Below are 10980 nucleotides of genomic sequence, written 5' to 3'. Positions count from 1 at the left end.
CCAGCTACTTTGGAAGACAGTCGGGAAGTTTCTTACAAAACAAAACATGGTCTTACCACGTAGTCCAGCAATTGTAGTACTTGGTATTTACCCAAATGAGTTGAAAACTTATGTCCACAAAAAAACCTGTGCATGGATGTTTACAGCAACTTTATTCATAATTGCCAAAATTTAGAAGCAATCAAGAGGTCCTGCAATAGGTGAATTGATAAACAAACTATATTCATAAAGGAGAATAATTATTAAGCAATAAAAAGAAATACTATCCATCAAGTCATGAAAAGACATGGAGAAATCATAAATGCATAAATGCATATTGCAAAGTGAAAGAAACCAGTCTGAAAAGGCTATATACTACATGATTCCAGCTTTGTGACATTCTGGAAAAGGCAAAAGTATAGAGTTAGTTAAAAGACAGTGGTTACAAGGAATTCAAGGAGGAGAGAGGGATGAATAGGTGGAGCACAGGGGATTTTTAGGGCAGTGCCGCTATTCTGTACAATACTGTAATGGTGGATAGAGGACACTGCATTTTTGAAAAGTCATAGAACTCGACAACACAGAAGGTGAATGAAAACTGTGGCCTTTAGTTAATAATAATATATTAATGTTGGGTTCATCAGTGGTTACAAGTATGCCACACCAATGCAAGTTAATGACAGGAGGAATTGTCGGAGAGGAGGGTGATAAGAGAACTCTCTATACTTTCTGTTCAATCTTTCTGTAAACCTAAAACTGCTCTATAAAATAAGGTCTATTAATTTTTTTAAAGAAAAGAAAATACTATACCAAAATATGTTTGTCAATAGCCAGTGGTGTGAAAATTGAACCTCTAAATGTGTACTTGGACATTTTGCTAAGCTTTAGTAAAGTTTAATTTTCCTTTGTCTTTGAGGCTGTGTTTTACCCTTGAAGTGAATCTTAAAGCTGCTTATCATGTGCTTCTCATGAAGAATATATCTTCTTTTTCACATACAGTGAATCTACTTTTTTTTAACTTTAACTTTTTTTTAACTCCAAGTTAGGGGACATTTAATTTCAAGTTTTTTAAGAGCTAAGTGACATTTCATTCCACAATCATGAGAATAAAGTAGTGAAGAGGTTAAAAGAGAAAGAGAAATCCCTCTTTCAAAAATCCTCATCTCGTCTTTGGTCCTCCCGTTTGACAGACAGCCGCATCTTCTCGCGCAGTGCCAGCACCGTCTCCGAGACACCATGGTGAAAGTGAAGGCCGGAATAAATGGCTTTGGCCGTATTTGGCTCCTGGTCACCAGGGCTGCTTTTAACTCTGGCAAAGTGGATATTGTTGCCATCAATGACCCCTTCATTGACCTCAACTACATGGTCTACATGTTCCAGTACGACTCCACCCACGGCAAGTTCCATGGCAAGGTCAAGGCAGAGAACGGGAAGCTTGTCATCAATGGCCATCCCATAACCATCTTCCAGGAGCGAGATCCCACCAAAATCAAATGGGGTGAAGCGGGTGCTGATTACGTTGTGGAGTCCACTGGCGTCTTTGCCACCCTGGAGAAGGCCAGGGCTCACCTAGATAGGGGTGCCAAAAGAGTCATCATCTCTGCCCCCTCTGCTGATGCCCTCATGTTTGTGATGAGCGTGAACCACAACAAGTACCAAAACAACCTCACCATCGTCAGCAATGCCTCCTGCACCACCAACTGCTTAGCCCCCCTGGCCAAGGTCATCCATGACAACTTTGGCATAGTGGAGGGACTTAGGACCACAGTTCATGCCACCACCGCCACCCAGAAGACAGTGGATGGCCCCTCTGGGAAGATGTGGCGTGATGGCCATGGGGCTCTCCAGAACATCATCCCTGCATCGATGAACACGGCCAAGGCCGTGGGTAAGGTCATCCCCGAGCTGAATGGGAAGCTCACTGGCATGGCCTTCTGCGTCCCCACTGCCAACGTGTCAGTGGTGGACCTGACCTGCCATCTGGAGAAGCCAGTCAAGTATGATGACATCAAGAAGATGGTGAAGCAGGCAGCGGAGGGCCCCCATCAAGGGCATCCTGGGCTACACTGAGCACCAGGTTGTCTCCTCTGACTTCAACAGTGACACCCACTCTTCCACCTTTGATGCTGGGGCTGGCATCACCCTCAACGACCACTTTGTAAAGCTCATTGCCTGGTACGACAATGAATTTGGCTACAGCAACAGGGTGGTGGAACTCATGGCCCACATGGACACCAAGGAGTAAGAGCCCTGGACCACCAGCCCCAGCCAGAGCGCAGAGGAAGAGGGAGGCTTCAGATGCTGGGGTGTCCCTGCCTACTCAGTCCCCATCTCACTGAGAATCTCCCGTCCTCAAGACAGTTTCCATGCCAGAGCCCCTGAAGAATGGGAGGGGCCTAGGGAGCCCCACCTTGTCAGGTACCATCAATAAAGTTCCCTGTACTCGGCGGCGGGGGGGGGGGGGGGGGACGGAGTGGAATCCTCATCTCTTTTCATCCTTATGTGTCAAAGTTCCTATTCGGGTTCAGGAGCTTATTATGTTATCTATGTAATACCAATACCCAAAGAAATATGAGAAAATGACCAATGAGTACATGGCTCCAAATAAAAATGCAGGAAATTCAGACAAATGCCACTTCGCCCTCCTGCAAGACACACAGAAACAAAAATAATAATTCCATGCTGCAGTATTATCAATTTGCTTGTTATGACTTGATGTGGTTTCATAAAAGGAGAGGGGCAGTCATTGTGTCATAGCATTTGTAGAAACGGGAGAGAAAGAAGAGGAAGCAATAGAACTCCTGGAAAGCTACAGACCAAGTGTGGAGTGAAGCCCAGTGGTGTTCTGGGATGCTGGGGAAATTCCTCCAAGGCTGGAAAGCTAAAAACTAATGAGTGCAATGAGCACCATCTAGGGTATGGACACGTTTGAAGCTCTGACTGGGAGGGGTGGGGGGACAAGGGCAATATACATAACCTAAACTTTTGTACCCCCAAAATATGCTGAAATAAGAATAAAAAAAAATAGAAAAAAACCTGAGACACCCCATATCAGGTTTATAGTACACTCGAGTTAGAGTTTAAGTTAGAAGTAGAAAAGAGAGTGTTGGTACAGAAGTGAAATATTTGGGCTCACGAGTCCTTTTGATTGATTCCCTTCTTTGGACAATTTTTCACTAATGATAGATGTTTACTTCCTTATTCACAGTGGTACTCTCAGCTGGGTGTAGAAAGTGGTAAGGATAGAGAGATTACAGTTCAACATTCCAAGGAGAGTCTAAACTTTGTGAGACCATATGAACTGAGACTGTCATTCCCTTCAGCAGTGCTAATCCATTCTAGCAGGCCCCTGTGACACCATCAATTCCTCTTTGGAACCAGGAGGCCAATGAGGCAATATCAAGAGCTCCACCCTCAGAATCATAATCCTCTGCTTTGTCCCTAAGAACAGGGGTAGCTAGAAAACAACCAGTTCTTCTCAGCCTCTCAGCCATACACCCTCAACACAGCTCCTGCAGCCCTAGGAGGTACCTAGCCCATCCCTCCCACCCAGGCCTCTGAGCATCCACAGCTTTTCCATTTTCAGTTGGCTTCTGGGCCCTGCCCCACCTAAGGAATGCTACACTGTGTTCTAGCCAATTGACTGGGAACCACCAAGCATCCAGGTATAGCCAGGCATCTCCTCTGAATTCTTTGTGTTCATTTTGGAATAAGGAGGTATGAAATAATACATACAAAGAAATGAAAGTTTCTCAATGAATATTAAGCAGCAAACTGGGATGAAATAAAATAGAAAATGCAAGGACTAAAATGAGAATAATCTACACTTGTAGTTCTCCAAATGGAAAAGCATCGAAATCACTTAGAAAGCATCTCCAAAATAAGTATGTCTAGACAGCACCCCAGACCCAGTGAATAAAAATGGCAGACGGTAGGAAAGACGAATGCCATTTTTAAAAAGTTCCACAAGTGATTTGGATGCCCAACCCTGTCTAATGTCACTGGTTAAATGCAGATGGAATTTATAACTGAGCCAGAGAATTTATTTTCATGGCTGTTTTCTTTGTGTTGATTTTGAAATAATGAAGTAGTATGTAGTAATCAGGCATAAGGAAACAAAAGTTTATTGAATGCATATTAAGCAATGAGTTAAACTTAAGTTAAAATTAAAATATGATTCCTATTCTTTTTTTTATTGAATATACTTTTTTTTGGACATGGAAATAGTGCTTCTAAAACTTTTTTAAAAAATACATGTGAGAATATGTGAAGTTTTACAATAAGAAATTAATTAATTCAAATGCATAGAGAAGAGAATTTCCAAGTTAATTCTATTATTAACCCACACTTACCTCCTTTTTGTTTTAACTTTTATTGCTCTAATGTTTCTTGCATTCAGAAGTATAAAATAGTCAACAATCACTTTTTTTTTAGGTCCTCATTCTGATCATCCATTATTACATATATGGAACCTTGACGTAGGAATAGAAGGTTGAAGACATTGAAATGAATCTGGATTCATCCCCTGGAAGTTTTAATTTGGCTTTTTCTCCTAAAAACGAAATGTCTCCAAAAATTAGTTAATCGATAGTTCTTTTCAGTTGTGAATTTATTCGTAAGCATGTTCTGCCACTGAACTTTAGCAGAAAGCCGCCATGTGCATGTGAGGAGTTAGGACAGCCGTAGGTCACACTGGCACATCTGTGGGGGCCGTCCCCTGTAGATGTTTTAACACTCTCTTAAACATTATGAAAATCCCATCGGGCTTTGAGCCCCCCATGCAGCTTGATCCTAGTCAGAGGTGAATTTACTGGCATTGCCCGGCAAAAAAGGGCAGGTTTTGTGTGGGAGTCGGGGTAATTAGCAAGTATGACTGGAGACTTGGGGGGCTGAGTAGTCAAAGCTGTGGTTTAACTAACAATTTCCAGTTTTGAGTTGTTGGGGCCCCCCTGAGAGCTAGAAAAGTGATATTTGGTGGAGAGTCAAGCCCTACCTCTAAAGACCTCCCACCAGAACCCTCAGATCACCTAGAAGCAGGAAACACTCTGGCAGAACCTCAGGGACTCTGGCCAATTTCTTAAATGCCACGTTTTAGAGCTGGAGCTGGGCTTTTCTATCTTTTTCTAATTCTCAGCCTAAGTCTTCTTTTCCCCTACTCCTAAAGTAATCATAAAAATATTTCAGTCTATGTGACTTCTGTCATTTATTTCTTGGTGTACATTGAGTTTTTAATTTACAAGTCTAATAATCTCCACTTGTCACACTTTTCTTGATTCTCCAAGGCCCTGTTGAGAGATCATCTACAGTATAACGCATCCCTAACGACCTCTGGTAGTTAAGCACAAGTCGTGTGCTGCCATTAAACTTTATGGCTACCTTCATTGCAGAAAAACATATTACTTTGTAACTTATGCCATGTCTATCTCCTTCAGGCAAAAGCCAACATTTTATTCATACAATATCTCTGTTCTTTGATTGGTTCTGAACTCAATAAACATTGGGAAAAATAAAACAATGAGAGAAAAGAAGGAAGAAAGAAAGGGGAAAGGGAGAAAAGGGAAGAAAAAGGAAATCACTTCTTTCTTTTATATTCAAATCATTATTTCTAGAGGACAAGAATTCAGTTCATCTCGTGTTCACACAAGTAGTTATTGGAATGAAACAAAACATCGTTTCACACAATATGACAGAAAGAATAGGTCAACTTTTCTTCCTATGAGACCATCTTTCCAAAATGGTTGAGGTCTTAGAAGTGCCTCAGATCATCATGTCTGGGAATTCTGTAGTTCTTTTCCCAGGAAAAAGACCAACTGTCTCTCCAGTCTTTTTAGCCCTTAGGAATGGCCTAAGATATACATCCCAGCACACAGACGCACCAGGCTCTACATATAGCCCCTGTTCAGTAAATACCTGGCAAAGTCACACAGGAACGCCTATGTAAGAAAGGGACAATTAGGCTGAAGTGCATTATATTTTCATGTAAGGAAAACAAAAATCTGTAGCAACTGCTCCAGAATGACTGAGGAGAGCCAGCTTAGGCTCAGCTCTTCAAGTTAGAACCGATGGGTAGTTCTCTTTTCAGGGGAAAAAGCAGGATTCCTAGTGAATAAACAACTGGTTTTAGAAAAACTGAAAACAATTCTTTTGAAAAGGACACCATAGAAAAGGGATGTGCAAAAGTCACTTTACTATGAATGCCCTTGTGCCTGCCCTTTTAAAAGACAGTTGGATAGAGGTTCAGAAACTTAGAATTCTAGTTCTGCTGTTGACAATTAATAGATGGGTGATGTGAACTGAGACATTTCAGTTTTTTGTACCCCCGTTTCCTTGTCTCTTCAAGAGCTATAATAATCCCAGATGTACCTCAAGGTTGTAATTGCAAACAGTTACATGATCAAATTCTCAACAGTTTAAACTCCTCAGAATCCTCTAACAACAGTTCTTGGCACCGTGTCAACAATCAAAAAGAGATGTTTCTTATGGGGGGGGGGCATAAGCAATATACATAACCTAAACTCTTGTACCCCCATAATAAGCTGAAATAAAAAAAAAGAAAAGAAAAATATATTATTGAAAAAAAAGAGATGTTTGTAGAATAATGGAGTGGAGCAGGACAGAATGAATTTTCTGGCTTAATTTTCTGAGTTCAAAACAACTTATTCTTTCAGGAAGATGTTTTGGTCAATGAGATGAAAATATTCAGCAATATCCAATAGCTTTTCAAAGCTCAGGTTATTGCAAGATCTTTTTGCTGTTGTTACTGTTTTTATTAACCATATATTTTAAGCAGTTTTCTCCTATGCATTTTGATATTCAGCATTATGTGTCTTTACTTTCCACATTTCATAATGAGATAGATATGTCAGGACAGAGGTGAACAGAAAAAAATACTCTGGTAAGTCATTTTCAGATCCCATTTTCTCCTGACTAGCAGATGAAGTCACTAAACTGTGCAACAGAGCATTGGGGTTAAAGCTTCTCAGCAGCAGATATGAGGATCCAAGTAAGTACCAGATATTTGGGTTAGTAAAGGGACAAAAGGGACAAGGGATACTTTCATTCACCAAGATAGCTTTCCATAATGTTATCATATTAAACATTTATTGAACACTTACTAAGTACAAATGCTCAATTCAAGCTCAACAGGATTGCAAAACAAGAAATAACGGGCAGCTGGAAGGCTGAATGGCTGAACATGGATAGAAAGAAACTCTCTGACAAAGCAAGGAAAGTGACAGCGAGATGATACAGTAATTGTGACTGCCTAGAAGAGTTAATTTCCTTTCCTCCGAGAGGGTTTAGGGAGACAATCACTACTGTAAAGCCTGTGTCCTTCCAGAGGACAATAATAGGGCGATGACTGTCCGCACAGTCCAGGAGAGCACCGGGGCCTGCGGCGGAGCCCCAGGGTGGCTGCTGCACAGAGTTTCAGCAGGTGACTGTGAAGAGGAGTGAAGGGTAATGACTGCGGAATGAGGCAAAGGAGTTTTTCCATACAAAGATAACCCAACAATCATCAGTCCCGAATGGTCATCTGCACAATAGTTGGGATCTCTTGCCCCATTTTTCAGATGTTTCCCTAAGTGCTCAGAAAAAGGAATATGCCACTTATTAATAGTTAAAGAACCTAGGCACCCTGAGGAACACGTGCAGAACTGACGTGAATAGAGACAATATATGCTCAAAGTTGAATAAAGTCAAATCCCCCTTCAAGAAGTTCACCATCTTAAACAGGGGTTCTTAACCTGGAGTTTATACATGGAATTTAAGGGAATTCATAGAATTGAGTAGAAAAAAATATACACCATTATTTTCACTAACGTTTAACTAAAATTTAGCCTTTCCATTAGTTATGAATGTAGATAATAAACTAACCTTATTGGGAGCTTGTCAGCAACTGAAGTGACAGATGCTTTCATATTTTTACAGTCATTGCAGATATTGTGAGCTACTGAGCTAGTGCATACCCAAGATCCATTTATGTTTGTCACTACTGAAATTATGTTAGTAATTAGACTCACCAGTCAATATTATTTAATATTTTAATAAAGAAGCACATATAATTATGATAGCATATATTTGGGATTTTTGATATTTTAATAATAATATTTAAATATAATTGATTTCCTTTATACTCTTATGTACTTCGTTTTATACATTTTAAAATATTATTTTGGGAAGAGGTTCATAGATGTTCATCCTATGGCAAAAGGGGTTCATGTGACAGAAGATTAAGAACTCCTGGTTCTGAAAAGAAGTCAGACAAGTACACGGCCCCTGTACCAGCCTGACATAAGTGTGGTGACTATCTTTTGATGGAGGTCTGTTTTTCTAGCCTTCTGGTTGCTTCTCTGTGCTGCTCTAGATCCTTAGGATAAGTCTTTTTTCTGCTAATTTGTAATCTGGAGTTACTACCTATTAATTGTAACCAAGACTCTCAGTTGGGACAATATTTAATCAGCATTGATGCACTGTAATTTTAATAAGTATATTTTATTTAAAAAGCATAACTAGATAGCACATGCTAAATCTCATAAATATTAGCAATTAATGTGTCTCTCTACTGAATCTATTCTGTCCTAATCAAGGGTACCACCTAATTTATGGCAATTACCAAATGACAGGACTTGTACCTAAAAAGACCTGAAAGGGGGCTTGTCTTGCTTTAAAAATTCAGCCCATAAAGTGATAGCAAGTTTTATATAGTTGTGAAATATAAACTGTCTTGAATGTCTCACTAGTTATTTGATGTATCTTACATCACTACTGGGCTTTTCTTATCATTCTCTTCCTATCGTTCAAATGACTTGGCAAGGCAATAGGTGGTGATTAATGGATCAATCATATAAAATTCAAGAATAATTCTATTTGCTCTTTCTTGGACTCAGCAGGATTTAATTATGGAGGGAAAAAAAAGCAAGCTCCTCGATGTGGCACTCCCATGATTTGGGGTAAAGTTAAATTGAGATTCTAGAACAGACATGGCAAATAGGCTTTATCTCACCTGCCTACTGCAATATAATAGTAGGGGCTTTGAAAACACCCAGCTGAGCAGGACAAAATCAGACAATTAACAATGCTTGTCAAGGGCACAGAAGTGGTGACAAGAGTCTATCTTGGCTCTATGTGTTTTCATGGGAAAAATAACCAAATGGGACTACAAAGGCAGCTAAACTATAAGAAACCCCTTCTGTCTATTGGCTAATTCTTTACAGGTTCAATCTGGATTCTCAGCAGGCCTGCCAAGATTTCTTAAGGCCTGGATGAATGGTCCAATATCATGAGCTCATTCATAGACCCAAAATTAAAGACATAACAATAGCAAATAATCTTGGAAATTTTCCCATTGTGTACCAGCTGACCAAATGTTAACCTGAGTCCGTTTGTAGATCTTGAGCACTTTAGCCATCATGATCACTCCAAATAATGACAATAAAGAATCACTTCAAACATTGGCAAGCATTCAAAGATTCAAAACCAAATGTTTCTTCCTCGTTTACCTTGTTTAAAAAGATGACACAAACTACTCCCCCAAACTAGTGACTGCCTACATTGGTAAACATTCTGGTACAGGTGGCCTCTGGTGTTTCTTGTTTCTAGTCATATTGTCCTTTTGAGCAAGGGTCACTCTTACTCCCAAGAGGAAAGTCAACATGACTTACTGCCAGAAACTGAAAGTACACCATGTCCACATGAGTAGTGCTGCTCACTGCATAACCACAAAGCCACATCAGAATCTGTCAGCTGCTCAGGAAGGAGAAGAGGCAGTGGACTGAACAAACGCATCCCCCATTGCAGACAGCCCGACTTTGGAAGTGCCCTCAGGCTCTTCTGCTAAGCAGAGACCTGGCTCAGAGGACAAACATCAGCAGCAAGAGCACACAGGGTCCTTGACCTCTGGTTACTGAACACATGGAAACAAGGGTCCTCCCAAGGCCCCACTGTGATGCAGTAGGGTTTGGACTTCATTGTCATCGCCCCCTCCTTTGGAACTTTCTTCCCCTCATTTTCATCCTCTCGCTAAACATCTGGTGCCCTCTTGCTACACTTCGTGTTACGTGATTTGGGGAAGGGTTCAAGGAAGTGGGGTTTTGCTCTGGATTGGATGCTGTCAGGATTCTATGATTGGGTATTTTAATAATTTTTATCTAGAAGGTGTGAAGAACAAAACAAGGCTAAAGCTTTAATTGGTAAAGCAGCATCAATCACTCACTTTTAGACAATGCTCTTGGTTTCATCTGCGCTCAGACATAATTATGGAATGATTTTTTTTCTTGCTCCATTGTGGTCACAAAGTGGCCTTGTCAGATGCTGACATTCTGTGAAATTGCTCCTATTCCACAGGAGAACACCAAGGCCTAGCCACGAGTGCAGGGCCAGCCCAACAATACCAAGGTCCGGCTGACAGAGCCAGGCCAGCACCTGCGTGTCAAGGGCTGCTTTGCTTTAAATCTCAATCCTGCAGTCCAGACTCTTACCTTTCCCTCCCACCTTTGGCTTACATTGTTTCTGTTCTCCATTCCCTCCTGGGGACAATTCTCTCTTCCAAGTGGCATAAACTAATTAGAAGAATTAATCTCGGTTAATAAAAGTTAATGTTCTGTCCATAAGGGGTTGGAGGGGTTTCATATACCTGCATTATAATACTGGCCTTTTAGAGGCAAGAGCTGCCCCCAGATAAACCATCATAATGAAACTGGGATAAACCGTGGAAGATAATACATTCAGGACTTTTCCAATTAAACCACAGAGACAGGCAGCTCCTCTGCCAGCATATAAAGGTAGCCCTGCATTTCATGGCTATAGTTGAAATGCTCGTAACCAACTAAAGGAGCCTCATTCGTGCTACCCCACTGCTGATTTCTCCAGGCCACAGGGCTGGTTTTCTGCCCACAGCTCTGGGAGTCTCTCCCTTCACACACAACCTCCTCCCCTCTGTCTGACTGGTCTCTTCTCATTTTGCTGGTTTTTATATGGAAGTGTTATTAATGAACTCATATT

The 10980-nt window shown here is 40.9% G+C and overlaps 1 pseudogene; it reads left to right on the top strand.

Annotated features, from left to right (window-relative positions):
* The first annotated feature begins 1167 nt into the window (after nucleotides 1–1167).
* On the top strand, nucleotides 1168–2262 carry LOC138389767 (glyceraldehyde-3-phosphate dehydrogenase pseudogene; annotated as a pseudogene).
* The last annotated feature ends 8718 nt before the right edge of the window (nucleotides 2263–10980 follow it).

This window comes from Eulemur rufifrons, chromosome 8 (assembly GCF_041146395.1).
Source record: "Eulemur rufifrons isolate Redbay chromosome 8, OSU_ERuf_1, whole genome shotgun sequence".
NCBI lineage: Eukaryota > Metazoa > Chordata > Mammalia > Primates > Lemuridae > Eulemur > Eulemur rufifrons.
Note: the sequence above shows the minus strand (reverse complement) of the source record. Positions and strands in the feature narration are given on the sequence as shown.